This window comes from Elephas maximus, chromosome 14 (genome assembly GCF_024166365.1).
Source record: "Elephas maximus indicus isolate mEleMax1 chromosome 14, mEleMax1 primary haplotype, whole genome shotgun sequence".
NCBI classification, from domain to species: domain Eukaryota; kingdom Metazoa; phylum Chordata; class Mammalia; order Proboscidea; family Elephantidae; genus Elephas; species Elephas maximus.
In genome coordinates this window covers 703877-724496 of record NC_064832.1, presented here as the reverse complement: position 1 = coordinate 724496, position 20620 = coordinate 703877, and the positions used below count along the sequence as shown (strand labels likewise).

Sequence of the window (20620 nt, the reverse complement as noted above, 5' to 3'; positions counted from 1 at the left end):
TGGCCGGGTACCATCTAGATAATAATATTTTTAATAAAATATCTAGACTTAAAAACTTAAGGAAGGAGAAGTGTCTTTCACTTCTTAAAATGCGACAGATGCTATGGGTTGAATTGTGTCCACCAAAAATGTGTGTCAACTTGGCTAGACCATGATTGCCAGTATTGTGTGATGGTCCACCATTTTGTTGAGTGATGTTATTTTCCTACACACTGTAAACCCTACCTCTTTGATGTTAATGAGGTAGGATTGGTGGCAGTTATGTTAATGAGGAAGGTCTCAATCTACAAGACTGGGTTGTGTTTTAAGTCAACTTCTTTTGAGATATAAAAGAGAGAAGCAAGCAGAGAGACAGGCGGACATTATACCGCCAAGAAACAAGAGTCAGGAGAATAGAGTATCCTTTGGACCGGGGTTCCCTGTGCTTAGGATCTCTTGACTGGGAAATATTGATGACAAGGACTTTCCCCCAGAGCCAACAGAGGGAGAAGGCCTTCTCCTGGAGCTAGCACCCTGAATTCGGAATTCTAGCCTGCTATGCTGTGAGAGAAAAAATTTCTCTATGTTAAAGCCATCCATCCACTTGTGGTACTTCTGTTATAGCAGCACTAGATAGCTGAGACAGCAGGTAATTTGAAAAATATATCTCTGGCACAAAAAGCCTCAAATTGATGAAAGAAATAAAAAATATACTTGTATTTTTGTGTGGGTATATATATATTTTTTATATGTATGTTTGTGTGTGTGTACATAAATATATGTATATATGAGCTCTGCTGGGTTTATATATATATACACACCTATATATGAGTTCTGGTGGCACAGTGGTTAAGTGCTCTGATGCTAATCAAAAGGTAAGCAATTTGAACTCACTAGCCTATGCCTATTCCACAGGAGAAAGGTGTGGCAGTCTGCTTCCACAAAGATTTAGAGCCTTAGAAACACTATGGGGCAATTCAACTCTGTTCTATAGGGTCACTATGAGTTGGAATTGACTCACGGGCAACTGGTTTGATTTGGTTATATATATATATATATATATATATGGTGTAAGATGAATGATTGAGCTACTGGAAAAGTAAGAGAAATCTGCACTATCTAGAAAGATATTGTGAATGAGTTCTGAAAAAGGTCAATACAGGTAACAGACACAAAAAAGGTGTTGATATAGGTATTCGACTTTACTCACACAATGTGGAAAGGAAGCAAAATTAAGTCCCACGCACAGTGGTTAGTTATGCACATGCAGAGATATCAAGCTGGGACCAGGAAAATTATTTTCTTAAAAAACCCAGTAAGAAAAAGCTACATCAAAGATAAAGGAGGACCATGACTTCCCTTGACCATAGATGTCTGTGGAAGGGAAATAAAAAAGCTTTTCTTAAAATTTCTATTCTCATCCCCACACTTAGATATATTTGGAAGTAAATTGCACACCACCATGTAACTTAAATATCACCATCTCAAAATTGAGTTAACATGGAGTCCGAGTGATGAGCAGCCAGAATACACAGTTACTGAGCAACTGTGAAGGACAATCCTCTTAGTATTCAAATACAGACATAGATAAATTTCTAAACAATATGATCTCAGAATGAAATATCTCATATTATATGTTTAACAGTATTGCTCTGGGCAAATCTGCTACAAAAGACCTCCTTAAAGTGTTAAGAAGCAAAGATGTCACTTTGAAGACCAAGGTGTGCCTGACCAAAGCTATGGTATTTTCAATGACCTCATATGAATGTGAAAGCTTGACAATGAATTAGGTGTTGGTGAAGAATATTGAATATGCCAGTGACTGCCAGAAGAATGAACAAATCTATCTTGGAAGAAGTACAGCCAGAATACTTTTTTGAAGCAAGGGTGCCGAGACTTTCTTTCACGTGCTTTGGATATGTTATCAGGAGGGATCAGTCCCTGGTGAAGGACATTATGCTTGATAAAGTAAAGGGTCAGTGAAAAAGAGGAAGACCCTCAAAGACATGGATTGACACAGTGACTACAACAATGAGCTCAAACATGGCAATGATTGTGAGGATGGCACAGGACCGGGCAGCTTCTCGCCCTCTTGTACATGGTATCACTATTAAAAAAAAAAAAAACCATTGCCATCGAGACAATTCTGAGTCATAGTGACGATGGCAGCTAACAACAACAACATATTTTTTTCTCAAGTATTGGGATGGGAAACAACGAAGGTAACAGAATCTTAATATATTGCCTAATGGAGACAAAAGTTCCTTTTCGAGTTAAACATCTGACCTCAACAGCCCCATGGGAGTTGAGAGTAGACTGCATACCACCAAGTAACTTAAATATCACCATGTCAAAATGTATTTAACATAGGGTCCGAGTGATGAGCAGCCAGTTACTGAGCAACTGTGAAGGACAATTCTCTTATTACAATTCAGATATAGACATAGATAAATTTCTAAACAATTTATGACCCATGGGAGTGGAATACCAGAATGCTGTTGACATATAGAGTTTAAATCATTTCTGGTTATCTTTTGGGAGAATGTCCCCTCAGTTTTGTACTTAAAGGAATTGACAATTCTCTCTCCTTTTTTTGTACGTAATTGGTAGACAGGAACACCAGTCTCCACAGATTTCTTTTTCTTTTTTCCTTTTATTTCATTTAATCCCCTCGAGTATTTTATGAGCAAACGTTTTGCTATTGTGACAAATGCTGCAGTGAACATGGGTATGCATTTGTCTATTCATGTGACAGCTCTTATTTCTCTAAGATATATTTCTAGGAGTGGGATTACTGGATCTTATGGTATTCTCTTTCTAGCTTTCTAAAGAAGTGCCATATCGTTTTCCAAAATGGTCGTACCATTTTGCATTCCCACCAGTAGTGCATAAGAGTTCCTGTCTCCCCACAAATTCTTCAACATTGTTATTTATTTATTTATTTATTACGGCAGTAATGTTGGGGTGAAATGATATCTCATTTTAGTATCAATTTCCAATTCTCTATTGGCTGGTGATCATGGTCATTTCCTCATGTGTCTGTTAGTCACTTGAGTGCCTTCTTTGGTGAAGTGTCTGTTAATTTCCTTTGTCCATTTTTTAATTGGATTATTTGTCTTTTTGGATTTTCCTGTAGATTTTAGAGATTAGACTTCTGTTGAATTTGTCATAGGCAGAGATTTTTCCCAATCTAAGTTCTTTTTTTATTCTTTTGGTGAAGTCTTTGATGAGCATGAGTGTTTAATTTTTAGAAGGTTCCAGTAATCTAACTTATATTCTAGAGTTTGTGTCTTGTTAGTTATGGTTTTTATCCTGTTAATGACATGTATTAGGGCCTCTAGCCTTGATCCTATTTTTCTCCTATGATCTTTGTGGTTTTTGATTTTATATTTAGGTGTTTAATCCATTTTTAATTAGTTTTTGTGTATACTGTGAGGTATGGGCCCTGTTTCATTTTTTTGCAGAGGGACATCCAGTTTTGCCAGCAGAATTTGTTAAAAAGACTGTCTTTTCCACATTTGATGGACTTTGAGCCCTTTTCCAAGATCAGGTGATTGTAGGTGGATGGATTTACACCTGGGTTCTCAATTCTGTTCCACCGGTCAACGTAGCTGTCATTGTACCAGTACTAGGCTGTTCTGACTACCGTAGCCGTACAGTAGATTCTGAGGCCAGGTAGTGGTCTTCCTAGTGAATTCTTCTTCTTCAATAGTACTTTACTTATGTGGGGCCTCTTTCATTTCTGTATAAAGTTAATGATTAGTTTTTCCATCTCTTTGAAGAATGCTGTTGGTATTTGGATGAGAATTGCTTTGTATTTGTGGATTGCTTTGGGTAGAATTGATATTTTCACAATGTTGAGTCTGCCTATCGATGAGCATGTCCCTCGCTTTTGTCATTTTGAGATACTCGTTCTTCGTTGTTTGTTTCTTTAACAATCTGACACTTTCTCTTCTCCTTCAGGACATTCACATGTGTTCTTCTGTCTGCTAAAGGTGGTATCTCTGGTACCTCAATTCATTTGTACTTTAATTGCACTCTCTTGGAGAAGTCTTCTCGGATTCTCTCAAACTCTTACATGTTTCCAGAATGTCCTGTGCTTCATCTTTAAAACAGTAATATTATTTGAATTTGAGCTAATAACCAAGTATCGGCCTTGCTCAGGAGTAAGTTACTTTTGTGGTTATTTAAATTTAAATATGAATGAAATAAAATAGCAATTCAGTTCCTTAGTCACACTAGCCGTATCTAAAATGATCAGTAGCCACATGTGTCTGGTGGCTAATGTATCAGGCAGCACAGATTATAGAACATTTCCATTATTGTAGAAAATTATTTTGGACAAGTGCTGGGAGATCAGTTATTTCTCCTTTTTGTTGTTCTTAAACTAACCCTGTGCAACCCAGAACCGAGGCCCTGTTCAACATTTGCGCTAACATCATCAAATCTTTCATTTATTCCTGTAAACACTAGGCATTTTCAGACGTGCACACATACACACAAATACACACACATATACACGCATACTTTTCTTTAAGGTTTGGTCTAAATTTAATAAAATCCTCGAAATCTTCCCTTTGTGTAAAGCCAAGATTAGGTGCTATCTCCTCTTTGCTCTCCCAAAACTTTGTCCTCTTAGCTTACTCTACTGAAATTATTTGTACATAAACCTGTTTCTGTTAAATTACTACCTAATCTGGAAGAAACAGGCGTTGGTTGTTTTATATTTATATCTCTAGTGTCTGGTAAAGGTGACATAATTTATACTCAATAAATATATTTTAATCAAAGATTTGAGACTCTTGTATTGTCCTCTCATTGGTGAACGTTTTGGTGTCACAAAAATATATATATAGTTATTAAGTCAAATATTTATATATATGTCTACATCAATATTAACACCTACATCTATATTTATACAGGCAACAATAGATCTACAATTAGTTTTCATTTACTAGAATTTCATATGAATAAAATCATATAATATGTACTCTCTTTTTTGTTTGTTTTGTGCCATTTTACTCTTCTTTTTCTTGTTTCCAAAGGTAAAACATTTGCTTATTGATTTGAGATCTGTCTTCCTTTTTAACATAGGCACTTGGAGCTATTAATTTCTCTATAAACGATTCTAAAGCTGCAATCCGTATGTTTTAGCATGCTGTTTTTCACTTCCTTTTATCTAAAAATATTATTTTTAAACTCTCCTTGTGATTTATTCTTTGGCTCATTTGTTATTTAGGAGTGTACTGTTTAATTTACATATATTTGTGATTTTCTTATATTTTCTTCTATTGTTGATTTCTAATTTAATTGTATTTTGGTCAAAGAACATATTTTGTATTATTTCAATTATTTTATATTATTTAGGTTTTTTTGTGTGTTTGTTTTATAGTCTGGTATATGGTCACTCTGGAGTATGTCCCATGTATACTGCCTAGTTTTATGTCCATTATTGAAAATGAGTTATTGAAGTCTCTATTATTGTGAAATGTTAGGTGAATACATGTTTATAATTGTTTATTCTGCCCAATAGATTGACAATTTATAATTATAAAATATTATTTGTATCCTGTAACTTTTTTGTCTTAAAGTCTAATACGTCAAGTGTTATTATAGGCAACCCAGCTCTTTTTTTTTTTGGCTACTGCTCACTTGGCATGTTAGATTCCTAGTGCTGCCATAACAAAATACTACAAAGTAAATGGTTTTGAAGAACAGAATTTATTGTCTCAGTTCTGAAGGTTAGAGGCCCAAATTCATTAATGGGTCTATGAACTCTCTCTCTGTTTGTTCTACAGAAAGGTCCTTCCTGTCTCAGCTTCTTGCAGCTAAAAAAAGAAACTGTTGCCGTTGGGTCAATTCCAACTCATAGCAACCCTGTGGGATAGAGCGGAACTTTGTCATGGGGTTTTCAAAGAGCAGCTGGTGGATTCCAACTGCTGACCTTTTGGTTAGGAGCTGAGCTATTAGCTACTGCACCATCAGGGCTCCTTGTAGCTTCTTGTAGCCCTTTGCAATTCTTGACATGCTTATGGATGCTTATAGATGTGTCTGCCTCCATTATCACCTGGCATCTGTCTTACTCTGTGTGTTTCTTTCCATCTCCCTGTCTGTTATCTCCTTTTAAGATACCACTCAGAATGGAATAGGACTTATCCTACTCTGGTATGGCTTAAGTGACAATATCATCAGCTGCTCTTTGGAAACCCTATGGGGTGGTTCTACTCTGTCCTATATGGTCACTATGAGTTATAATCAACAGGATGGCAAAGGTTTTTCTTTTATCTTCCAAGAATAGCGTGCTATTTTCCCAAACAAGGCCACAACTTCCAGGTACAATTTTTAGCACTTCAACATATATATTTCGGAGACACTTTCAATCCGGAATACATGGCCTATCTTTTAAATCCTATTTTCAATCTATTTGTGTCTTTTAATCTAAAGAGTGCCTATAATAAAAAAAAATAGACAGACATATATTTGGGTTATGTTCTCTTTTTAGACTATGTTTCCAATCCAGTCTCTGCCTTTCAATTGAGTTGTTTCACTGTTTAAATTTAATTACTGATAAAGTAGGACTTATGTCTTCCTTTTTTAAATATACTTATGTCTTTTTTATTAGTCTATTCCTGGATTGCTGGCTTCTGTTGTGTTAAATTGGTAAGTCCTAGTGTACCTTTAAATTTATTTATTGTGTCTTTTACAGCATATCTTTCAAGTTATTTTCTTAATGATTTCTTGTAGATTACAGTTAGCATCTTAATATAAAGCCAACTAATTCAGATGAATAATGTCTTAATTTCAATAATGTTCAGTGTATCTTGATCCTGCTCATTCTTTGTAAAAAAATTGTCATACAAATTACATATTTGTACATTAAAAGTAAGTATTCTTTTCTCCATTTCATGAAAAGTTTTGTGCATTAAATGACACTACCAAGAAAATGAAAATGTAATGGATAGAATGGAAAAAATATTTGACCATAATTTATCTGATAAGGCTCGAGTAATTTTTAAAAAGTATATTGAAAAACAAACTGCGTGAGTGAAAGTTCTTAGGCCGATGAATATAATCACATGAACTAACTAACACTCTTCTTTCTGCCAAGAAAAAGTAAATGACTAAAAATTGTTGCTTTGAAAGATTGTAAAACAAATTTGAACACAAATAAAAACTAAATGATTTCTATTTGAGGCCACATAAATAATAGACATGCCATTGTCTTAGTTATCTAGCACTGCTATAACAGAAATACCACATGTGGATGGCTTTAACAAAGAGAAATTTATTCTCTCACAGTCTAGGGGTCTAGAAGTCCTAATTCACGATGCCAGCTTCAGGGGAGGCTTTCTTTCTCTGTCGGTTCTGCAGGAAGGTCTTTTTCAATTTTCCCCTGGTCGAGGAGCTTCTCAGTTTAGGGATCTCAGGCCCAAATGATGTGCTATGTTCTTGGTGGTTTTTCTTGGAGGTATGAGGTCTCCCTGTCTCTCTCCTTCCTTCTCTTTTTATATTTCCAAAGAGATTGACTCAACATACTATCTAATCCTGTAGATTGAGCCTACCTCATTTATGTAACTGCTTCTAATCCCGCCTCATTAACTTCATAGTGGCAGGATTTACTACACATAGGAAAATCACATCAGATGACAAAATGGTGAACAATCATATGCTACTAGCAATCATGGCCTAGCCAAGTTGACACACATTTTGGGTGGGGCGGATGCAATTTAATCTGCAGCAGCCATCAATCACCCCAGTAAATTCTTCACTTATATGTCTCTGATGAAAAATTATATCCAATATAGAACCCCATATGTTTTATAGGTGATTTTTTTTGATCTGACAGATACTAAGAAAGCTTCTTTTTTTTAAAAGACAGACATTTCCGTGCTTGTGCACAGAGTGGACAGCAGGGAGAGCCCAAGAAGAGTTTTTTCTTTTTCCTTTTTTTAAAATAACTTTCTTTCACTTATCCCGGACATGAAAATGTTCAACAGTTTGACCTCAGTTCATTCCCCTAAACATCTGTGGAGTCTGCTCCCTGAGCTTGCAAGCCACTGTCACTATTGTGTTTTTGACCTTTAAAATATCTCATTTAGCTTAAAGTGTTGATCTTCTCTCCTGTCTTCCTAACTCCAAATATCTAAAAAACCATTCTCCGCACATTTAACAGATCAATCTTTATAATATAAAAATGTGATCGCATTGTGAAAAATCAGCCTCAGAATCATCTCCAGTCCATGTTTCTAAACTATTCCATGTGATTTAAAAAGTTATTTTACGTACAGACACATGGAATTTTTATCTCGGTAATGTATTCACACTAAATTTTCAGGTTTATAGACCAATCAGATTAAGTCCTAATACATTTTAGGTCATAAAAGCTTTTTATGATTTGAAGCTGCGTCTTTTTCTTCCCTTATTACATACTACCCCGAGTGAGACAAGCTTTCCCTCCAAGGGGAGCTAACCCTTGTTGATAACTCACTGTGGGCCAGGTTCTAATCTAAAATTGCTTTATACATACTGCCTCATTGCATTCTCAAAATAAACAAGTAAGGACTATTATTCTATCTATTTCATAAATGGAGAAACTTAGCAACAAAGTTTTAAAATTTGACCAGGCTTACATGTTATCCTGGGTTTATATCTGGCTGACTGGCTTAAAAGCCTACATTCCCATTATCAAGCTAGTGACACTTGAACTAGGGACTAGTGCCTCAAACATTGTGCATGTTGTTATACACATGCCTATAACACCATTTTACTCTTTTTTTCCTATATATCACAACTGTCATAAGAATTACCCTTTTTTGAGCTCCATTTCTGATACACTGAAATAATTAAACCTTCATTACTATAAGAACACAATTTTGTGTAAAGCTTTACTGTAAGAGAAATCATACTGTTTGATAACTGTTTCTTTGTCTCTCCATAGCAAGCTGTATCATTCTAAAGAAGACAAAAATTATAACTAGTGTAGTATATAAGACAAGGTATACCTATAATAAGTGCATATAAACTAATTACACTCATCCAGGCAAATTTGTACAGGAGAAATTAATACATAAGTAATTTTTTTCACAACCCTGAAGTTGCATGTCTTTGGGATTAAAAGAAAGTTAAAATTTGTAAAAATTTGAAGTTGGAACTCTTAATATTAACACTGCAAGAACTATTAAAGATGAAGTAGGGAAATGTATTGTGCTGAAAGACTTGTTTAAATGTTATAAGAAGTTTAACTTATTGAAAGGACAAATTAAGTAAACATGGAAAAAGGAACAAAAAATATATTCACTGTTTCTGTCAAGATTTTAGTTTTTTTCCTTATTTTTTGAAAAAAATGAAAACTTTTTTGAGTGTATCCTTGAAAGCTTGTTTCATTTGCTTGTTCTTAAGACTGCAAATGAAGGGATTGAGTAAAGGGGCAACTGAGGTACAGATAACAGCTACACCCTTGGATAAAGTCACCCTTTCTTTTGCTGATGGCTTCATGTAAATGGAGACACAGCTACCATAAGTAAGGGAAACTACAATAATGTGGGAAGAACAAGTGGAAAAAGCTTTTGTTCTTTTCCGAGCAGAGGGAATTTTTAGAATGGTCTTGATTATATATGTATAGGATATATAGGAAAGAATAACTAAGAGTAGTGTGGCCACTAGTGTTATAACTGCTGAAACAAATGAAATCATTTGTAGGAAGTGAGTGTCTGTGCAAGAAATCTGCAGGATAGGAGAAGTGTCACACATGAAATGATCAATTACTTTGGAAGCACAGAATTCCAGCTTTAGTCCCAAGACCAACGGTGGAAAGGTAATCAGAAAGCCAGCTGTCCCTGAACTGAGTAGAAGCTGGTAGCACACTTTGCTTCTCATAATGACTGAGTAATGCAGGGGTTTGCAGATGGCTGCATAGCGGTCATGGGACATGGCAGCCAGAAGGTACAACTCTGTAACTCCTGACAAAAGTAAAAGAATAATTGAGATGCATAACCATGGCAGGAAATGATTTTGTTTTTAGTCACAATGGTTGTCAAGAATCTAGACAACAATCTAGAGTTGTTGTCAATAAGATTTCTAAGAAGGAGAAATTTTGTAGGAAGAAATACATTAGAGTCTTGAGGTGAGGATGCAGTAGGGTGAGGAGGATGATGGATAAGTTCCCCATCACACTCAAAATATAGTTGAGAAAGAGAAATATAAAAATCACAATTTGTAACTATGGGTCATATGTGAGTCCCAAGAGAATGAATTCTATCTCCCTTGACTGGTTCTTCATTTCAGTTTTGAGACCTATTAAACTGAAATTAGGAAACAACTCCAAAAGCAGAAAAAACAATTTCTTAAAGCTGCATCAGGAAAAAAATCTGATATCCAGAAATGTAAACAAGTGTAAATATTTGCTGCAGTTTAACAAGGCAGATGATACCTAAAATTATAGTGCAGGTCAACCAAAGCATTCTCTATGTATCTTCTGTGTGTGTTTAATAAATTACTGCAAAAAAAAAGCCTTATAAAATCTAGGCAGCTTTTCCAATGTCAATTTACAATGTATGTTCAACAATTTTTATTTTATGAATTTTTAAAAAATTGATGAAACTTATAGAAATATTGGTAGTTACATATTTTCCTTAACTACAGTTGAATTTCTCCAATATATGCCATTAATTCTTTAGTTCCAATGCAGTACTGATCCATTGTTCCTTTGACTTATTTTCTCTAATTAGTATTTTTCTGGTTCCAAATCATTAGTCTTCTCATAATCATTTAAACTTAACATTTTGAAATATCTTCAAGATACAGTTAGTAATTTCAAAATTCTAAACAAATTGGGAGAAAAACTGTAGCTACAGGAAAAATAAAACAAATCAAAATCAATTATTTTCTGACTTGATCTTTGTCTTGGATTCAGGTAATTTTTAAATTCTTAAGTAATATTTTTTTTCCCTGTTTAAGCCTCCCACAATAAATAATTTTGTCTTTTTAGTATAAATATGAAGATGATTTTAATATCTAGGTGTTTTAATAACTAGAAGCAATTTAATAAAATCATTTTGTTATTCAAAGACTAGTATAGAAGTGGTAGTCAATAGTCACTTATGATGCTAACTATATTGTTTTTGGCACTCAATGTCATTGTTCTTAAATCCATAAATAAGACTTTTCTCTACAGACGAATAGGCCTAAATTGCTGACTGGATACATTATGTTCCGTAGATGATGGTCTTCTATACATGTCTAGGACAGAAAAGAGAGCTTTTCTCTTTATTTGAAGGAAGATATTGAGGTGCTATCCAAGCATTCATCTATGTTTAATGTCAAAGTTAATTTACAGGTTTCATATGGTATTTAAATAAATACATTTGCAAAATGCTTTCGTTATTCATTTTAAAATCATTCCATGGGTTATTAATGTATGCTTTTCACATGAATAAAAATAATTTAATCTATTCCTGCATATAAGAATTTTATTAGCTTTCCCTGAATTTCACTTTTCTCACTCTGTACTCAATGCAATAAACACATCCATTTCCTTATAAGAATTTTGCTTTGTGTTTTAAATGATAGCTATTGGAGAAAAAAAACAGTACAGTGCTCCTATTTCCAAGTGGCTTTTTTCCCCAATATTTTATAGGTAGTGCTCCCTTCTATCTTCATTTTGCTCTGGAAAAGAGAGGGAGTGACAGCAAGAAAAATATTGAAGAAAAATTCCTAAGTATTGATTTGTGTAAATCTCAAAACCAGAACACAAGGATAGTAGCAATTTTTCTTCTACTCCTTGACTACTGAAAGGATGAGAAGCTGAGTGATCATGAGTGTTTATTTATCAAATATGTATATCTGCACTGCCATTTCTTTAATCTCAGTTTTGCTCTAACTGAGTGGGAAAGGAAACTCTCTGAGTCAGTCAATTTTTGTAACATCACGTGTCTAGGTGACAAGTCTATATGCTGCTTTCTTAAAAACCTGCAAAACAGAAGCTATTTTTACTCTTCAAAATCTGCTGAATGATCATAGTTACATATAGTAAAAAGCCTATAATGCTACAGTTTATATCAGTCCCTATATAATCAGGCAGCTTTGAATACTGCATCTACACAGAGCATGTATGATGATCCAGATGCCAGTGGTTATAACTATTGTACTTGTAGAACTACCTTCACCTATGATCTAGGTGACTTGCCGTATGCAGGATTTACTGATTTCCCTTCTCCTTTAAGGACATATGCTATAAACAAAAGTCAAATAATAGATGTTGAATATTATTGCATTTATAATATTAGAAAACATCCCATTATTTGCATAAGAAATTTAATTCCAATGCTTTTCGTGGGAAGGATTCAAAGCAGAGGGGAGATTTGGAAAGTATATGTATCTGTGAATATCTCCCAATATCACATACACTACAAAAATCACAGAACCTAGATATTATAGAAAATTCAATTAGAATGCCCTTTCTGATTACCAAACAGAGGTTTTCTGATTTTTTCCTTAAATATTTAAACTTAAATGAAAATGATGCTCTAAGAGAAGGGCATTTTAGGAAAGGTCTCAGGTTAAAGCAACCCACTCTTCGTAGCAAAGAATGACTCTGTTTACAATTGTGCACTAACAAAAGCCACACTTTTATCAATTTGCTCATAAAAGACTCAGGGAAATTAATTGAAATAAAGGGAAGACAGAAAAAGAAATCTGAGGAAACTGGTGTTCAGGACCTACCACTTACATTAAGGAAAAAAAAAGCCACAAAGCTGTGTATTGATTTAAATACAAAGCTGAGGGAACACTCTGCCAAAAGATAACTAGAAACAATTTAAACTCTATATGGGATGCCAACAAGATTTTGATATTCCACTCCCCCAGAGCTATCTGGGAGCCCTGGAGGTGCAGTGGTTAAGAGCTTGGCTGCTAGCCAAAAGGTCGGTGGTTCAAATCCACCAGCCGCTCCTGGAAACACTATGGGGCAGTTGTACTCTGCCCTATAGGGTCACTGTGAGTCGGAATCTACTCAACAGCAACCAGTTTCTCTTTTTGGGTTTTGGGGCTGTATGAGTCGTTCTACTGGTCAGAGACCTTATCTCAAACAGGAACTTTTCTCTTGCCTTCATTAGTCAATATATTAAGATTCCACTAACTTGATTGTGGCCCAGCCTAAGGCTTGAGAAGGAGTATTTAAATAAAAAAATTTAAATGGCTCCTATTAATTATTATTTCTATTCTGAAACCATCTTAAACTTAAACTTAAAAGTTACAAATACAGAGCAAGAATTTTTTTTTGTTTTTTCCTGAATCATTTGATGCCCTACCTCCTGCTCAACACTACAGTGTGCATTCCTTACAAAAAAAGAAAATATCTACTATATAATAACATGAATCCGTTCTTAATAAATATTAGAACAGTAGCACACTAACACTGATATATTAATAACGTCCAATATCCCAATCCCATTCAATTTTTACAAGTTTATAGAGGTATAAATAGCTCAGAGTTATGTTTTCATTTGATTAGCATGACTCTTTAATTTCATTTAATACAGAATGGTTTTTCAGTCTTTCCTTAACTTCCTTGCATGTTGGAGATTACTTTCTGGTAAGCCTATATAATGTCCCTTGATTTGTGTTTTTCTGAGGTTTTCACCTGATTAGATTCCATTAATTTACTTTTTGGCACCAGAATCAGAGAAGTGATCCTATTTTTTCATTGAGTCTTATCTCTTGCATAACGTGGTGATTGACAGACTTCTCCACCATAAAAGTAATGTTTTATATTTGTAATTAATAAGCATTTTGTGGGAAGGTACTTTGAATACCTTGGATATATCAATCTTCATAAAACTTTCAACTTACTCATTAATAACTTAATATCATTATGTACTCATAGTTTCTGATTTTATTTATTAACAAACAAATATGTCAATCATCTATGTAGCATATATATTTAATTTTTACCTCAATTTTTACTTTAATTTCAATTAGTCCCATTTTTAAAAAATATTCTTGCTGTTCAATAGTCTTATATCTGTACTTAAATATACTGGGAAAAGTTTATTTCATCAAACTATTAAACATTCTTCAGTATAGTTTGTGTGAATTCTTTCAAATTCTTTAGTTTTTATGAGTTTATCCAGCAGTTATTGTTTCTGCTTGCTATTACTTGGTGACCTCTAAAACATAATATAAGGTATTTTATTGTAAAGTCACATTATTTAAAATTTATCTGTGTCTATATTTCAGTAGGATTGTCATTAGAAGTTTGTGAGGCAGTGGAACTAAGTTAATGAGAGTGAAACAACTAGAATGGAAATAATGACAATGTTGACACGATGTGAAGAATGTAACAAGGTCGCTGAATATTATCTATAGAAAAATTTTAAATGGAAGTGTGTTTCGCTATGTATATTTTTACCAAAAATGTGATAAAATATTTTTAAAAGCCGGTTCAGCTATATTAATATAAATCAGTATAGATATTTTTCATGATGACAAAAAGTTATATTCGTCAAGAAGATAGAACAATTCCAAATTGGTATGCACAATGTCAAAGTCTTGGAAATTAGAAATTCAAGGTACTACAAAGACAATAAAAAATATCCATAGACATTTTGGAGATTTAAAAAGCTCAGTAATTATATACAAAGCAAAAATAAAATAAAGGTATAGAATATTTAAATTATGTGATTAATGAACTCAACCAAGTTGAACTAACTAGAACACTGTACTTAACTACACACTTATAATTTTCAGATGTTCATGAAATGTTTATCAAAAATTTGACTATATGCTAGGCCATAAAATAAGACTCAACTAATTTCAGATAATTTCAATTAAATAAAGCATATTTTCTGACATCATAGAGTTTAAAAATTATACCAGTAGAGTTGTAAATATAAATGAAATGGGGAGGCGGGGCCAAGATGGCGGACTAGGTAGACGCTACCCCGGATCCCTCTTGCAACAAAGACTCGGAAAATCAAGTGACTCGATCACATACATAACAATATATGAACCCTGAACAATAAACACAGATTTAGAGATGGAAAACGAACAAATATGGGGAAGCAGCAACTGTTTTTGGAGCCTGGAGCCAGCGTCCCAGTCAGGTAACCTTGGCGCCGGACTTAGATCTGGGCCCAGGGGAGCTGAACTCATAAATCTTGTGAGGGCACAAACAAGGGGCACAGCCCTACCCCCCTGAACTGAACCCAGGAGGGGGCCCAGCCGGTCCGCGCGGGAAGCGTGGTGACACTGCTGGTGGCAGAAGTCCCCGGGAGGCAGTGACTGGTTTTGGAGCCGGGAGTGCTGCGTCCCAGCCGGGGAACCATGGCGCCGGGCATTTGACTGGGCGCAGTCATGGCACAAGCACAGGGCGCAGCCCTACACCCCTGAACTAACCCCAGGCGGTGGCGTGGTGATGCAGCTGGCGGGACGAGAAATCCCCGGGAGGCAGTGACTGATTTTGGAGCCGGGAGTACAGCACCCAGCAGGGGAACCTTGACGCTAGGTTTTGGACTGGCAGCAGAGGATCTGACAGTGGCTTCAGCGGGCCAGATCCCCGGGGGCAATCTCTACACAGCCAACACACATAGGTGAAACGTCCCTCGGGAATCCCAGATATAACAGTCATTCCAAGCAAGACAAACAACTCTGGCTATATTCCGAGGTGCTACTCTCCTATCTCTCTGATCCCTCCCCCACCCTCCCCATTCGGCTTCATTAACATTGGAATTTCCTGAGCCAGAGGTTCCGTGGCGGCTTTGCTTCCCCCCTCCTTTTTTTTCTTTTGGTCTTTTCCTAACCCACTCTTCCGGCCTGAGAGAAGGAAACACAAAAAACCCAGGGACCAAAAATCCATCCCTAATTGGACTAAAAACACAGAACCAGCTACAGCCAAGCATATATGATCCAAATCTGGGACTTTCATCCTTACAGGGAAAAAGGTGGCGGTTATAATCCAAAGGCAGTTCTGATAGGGATCTGACTGCATTTTTTTAACGGAATTTCTGCAAAAGCAAGTTTCCCAGTGATGGCTCGGAGACAGCAGTCGATATCAAACCACATAAAGAAGCAGACCATGACAGCTTCTACAACCCCCCCCCCCAAAAAGAATCAAAATCTTTCCCAAATGAAGAAACAATCCTGGAATTATCAGGTACAGAATATAAAAAAACTAATTTACAGAATGCTTCAAGACATCAGAAACGAAATAAGGCAAACTGCAGAAAAAGCCAAGGAACACACTGATAAAACAGTTGAAGAACTCAAAAAGATTATTCAAGAACATAGTGGAAAAATTAATAAGTTGCAAGAACCCATAGAGAGACAGCATGTAGAAATCCAAAAGATTAACAATAAAATTACAGAATTAGACAACACAATAGGAAGTCAGAAGAGCAGACTCGAGCAATTCGAATGCAGAGTGGGAAATCTGGAAGACCAGGGAATTAACACCAACATAGCTGAAAAAAAAAAAAAAAACAGATAAAAGAATTAAAAAAAATGAAGAAAACCTAAGAATCATGGGGGACTCTATCAAGAAGGATAACTTGTGTGTGATTGGAGTCCCAGAACAGGGAGGGAGGACAGAAAACACAGAGAAAATAGTTGAAGATCTGCTGACAGAAAACTTCCCTGACATCATGAAAGACGAAAGGATATCTATGCAAGATGCTCATTGAACCCCATTTAAGATTGATCCAAAAAGAAAAACACCAAGACATATTATCATCAAACTTGCCAAAACCAAAGATAAAGAGAAAATTTTAAAAGCAGCCGGGGAGAAAAGAAAGGTCACCTTCAAGGGAGAATCAATAAGAATACGTTCAGACTACTCAGCAGAAACCATGCAGGCAAGAAGGGAATGGGATGACATATACAGAGCACTGAAGGAGAAAAACTGCCAGCCAAGGATCATATATCCAGCAAAACTCTCTCTGAAATATGAAGGCGAAATTAAGATATTTACAGATAAACACAAGTTTAGAGAATTTGCAAAAACCAAACCAAAGCTACAAGAAATACTAAAGGATATTGTTTGGTCAGAAAACCAATAATATCAGATACCAACACAACACGAGGTCACAAAAAAGAACATCCTGATATCAACTCAAATAGGGAAATCACAAAAAAAAATTAAGAATAATTAAAAAAATGCTCATAACAAGGAATCACTGAAGTCAAAATGTAAAAGATCACAATAATCAAAAAGAGGGACTAAATACAGGTGGCATAGAACTGCCATCTGGAGAGTGATCCAAGGCGATATAAAACATTACAAGTTAGGTTTTTACTTAGAAGAATAGGGGTAAATATTAAGGTAACCACAAAGAGGTATTACAACTCCATAACTCAAGATAAAAGCCAAGAAAAACGTAACGACTCAACAAACATAAAGTCAAACACTATGAAAATGAGGATCTCACAATTTACTAAGAAAAACGTCTCAGCACAAAAAAGTATGTGGAAAAGTGAAATTGTCAACAACACACATAAAAAGGCATCAAAATGACAACACTAAACACTTATTTATCTATAATTACACTGAATGTAAATGGACTAAATGCACCAATAAAGAGACAGAGAGTCTCGGACTGGATAAAGAAACACGATCCGTCTATATGCTGCCTACAAGAGACACACCTTAGACTTAGAGACACAAACAAACTAAAACTCAAAGGATGGAAAAAATATATCAAGCAAACAACAAGCAAAAAAGAAGAGGAGTAGCAATATTAATTTCTGACAAAATAGACTTTAGACTTAAATCCACCACAAAGGATAAAGAAGGACACTACATAATGATAAAAGGGACAATTGATCAGGAAGACATAACCATATTAAATATTTATGCACCCAATGACAGGGCTGCAAAATACATAAATCAAATTTTAACAGAAATGAAAAGTGAGATAGACACTTCCACAATTATAGTAGGAGACTTCAACACACCACTTTCGGAGAAGGACAGGACATCCAGTAAGAAGCTCAATAGAGACACGGAAGATCTACTTACAACAATCAACCAACTTGACCTCATTGACTTATACAGATCTCTCCACCCAACTGCTGCAAAGTATACTTTTTTTTCTAGCGCACATGGAACATTCTCTAGAATAGACCACATATTAGGTCAAAAAACAAACCTTTGCAGAATCCAAAACACCGAAATATTACAAAGCATCTTCTCAGACCACTAGACAATAAAACCAGAAATCAATAACAGAAAAACCAGGGAAAAGAAATCAAATACTTGGAAACTGAACAATACCCTCCTGAAAAAAGACTGGTTTATAGAAGACATTAAGGAGGGAATAAGGAAATTCATAGAATGCAATGAGAATGAAAATACTTCCTATCAAAACCTCTGAGACACAGCAAAAGCAGTGCTCAGAGGCCAATTTATATCGATAAATGCACACATACAAAAAGAAGAAAGAGGCAAAATCAGAGAACTGTCCCGACAACTTGAACAAATAGAAAGTGAGCAACAAAAGAATCCATCAGGCACCAGAAGAAAACAAATAATAAAAATTAGAGCTGAACTAAATGAATTAGAGAACAGAAAAACAATTGAAAGAATTAACAAAGCCAAAAGCTGGTTCTTTGAAAAAATTAACAAAATTGATAAACCATTGGCTAGACTGACCAAAGAAATACAGGAAAGGAAACAAATAACCTGAATAAGAAACGAGAAGGGCCACATCACAACAGACCCAACTGAAATTAAAAGAATCATATCAGATTATTACGAAAAATTGTACTCTAACAAATTTGCAAACCTAGAAGAAATGGATGAATTCCTGGAAAAACACTACCTACCTAAACTAACACATTCAGAAGTAGAACAACTAAATAGACCCATAAAAAAAAAGAGATTGAAACGGTAATCAAAAAACTCCCAACAAAAAAAAGCCCTTGCCCGGACGGCTTCACTGCAGAGTTCTACCAAACTTTCAGAGAAGAGTTAACACCACTACTACTAAAGGTACTTCAAAGCATAGAAAATGACGGAATACTACCCAACTCATTCTATGAAGCCACCATCTACCAAAACCAGGTAAAGACATTACAAAAAAAGAAAATTACAGACCTATATCCCTCATGAACATAGATGTAAAAATCCTCAACAAAATTCTAGCCAATAGAATTCAAAAACATATCAAAAAATAATTTACCACTATCAAGTGGGATTTATACCAGGTATGCAAGCCTGGTTTAATATCAGAAAAACCATTAATGTAATCCACCACATAAATAAAACAAAAGACAAAAACCACATGATCTTATCAATTGATGCAGAAAGGCATTTGACAAAGTCCAACACCCATTTATGATAAAAAAAAAAACTCTCACCAAAATAGGAATTGAAGGAAAATTCCTCAACATAATAAAGGGCATCTATGCAAAGCCAACAGCCCGCATCATTCTAAATGGAGAGAACCTGAAAGCATTTCCCTTGAGAACGGGAACCAGACAAGGATGCCCTTTATCACCGTTCTTATTCAACACTGTGCTAGAAGTCCTAGCCAGGGCAATTAGGCTAGACAAAGAAATAAAGGGCATCCGGATTGGCAAGGAGGAAGTAAAATTATCTCTATTTGCAGATGACATGATCTTATACACAGAAAACCCTAAGGAAACCTCCAGAAAACTACGGAAACTAAAAGAAGAGTTTGGCAGTCTCAGGTTATAAGATAAACATACAAAAATCACTTGGATTCCTCTACATCAACAAAAAGAACACCAAAGAGGAAATAACCGAATCAATACCATTCACAGTAGCCCCCAAGAAGGTAAAATACTTAGGAATGAATCTTACCAAGGAAGTAAAAGACCTATACAAAGAAAACTACAAAGCTCTACTACAAGAAATTAAAAAGGACATACTTAAGTGGAAAAACATACCATGCTCATGGATAGGAAGACTTAACATAGTAAAAATGTCTATTCTACCAAAAGCCATCTATACATACAATGCGCTTCCGATCCAAATTCCAATGTAATTTTTTAAGGTGATAGAGAAACAAATCACCAACTTCATATGGAAGGGAAAGAAGCCTCAGATAAGCAAAGCATTACTGAAAAAGAAGAAGATAGTGGGAGGCCTCACTCTACCTGATTTTAAAACCTATTATACAGCCACAGTAGTCAAAACAGCCTGGTATTGGTACAACAACAGGCACATAGACCAGTGGAACAGAATTGAGAACCCAGATATAAATCCAACCACATATGAGCAGCTGATATTTGACAAAGGCCCAGTGTCAGTTAACTGGGGAAAAGATAGTCTTTTTAACAAATGGTGCTGGCATAATTGGATATCCATTCGCAAAAAAAAGAAACAGGACCCATACCTCACACCAACCACAAAAACTAACTCCAAGTGGATCAAAGACCTAAACATAAAGACTAAAACGATAAAGATCATGGAAGAAAAAATAGAGACAACCCTAGGAGCCCTAATACAAGGCATAAACAGAATATAAAATATTACCAAAAATGACGAAGAGAAACCAGATAACTGGGAGCTCCTAAAAATCAAACACCTATGCTCATCTAAAGACTTCACCAAAAGAGGAAAAAGACCACCTACAGACTGGGAAAGAATTTTCAGCTATGACATCACCGACCAGCGCCTGATCTC

The 20620-nt window shown here is 35.4% G+C and overlaps 1 pseudogene; it reads right to left on the bottom strand.

Moving 5' to 3' along the window:
* Window positions 1–9306: 9306 nt before the first annotated feature.
* Window positions 9307–10258, bottom strand: LOC126058373 (olfactory receptor 6C6-like; annotated as a pseudogene).
* Window positions 10259–20620: the final 10362 nt, after the last annotated feature.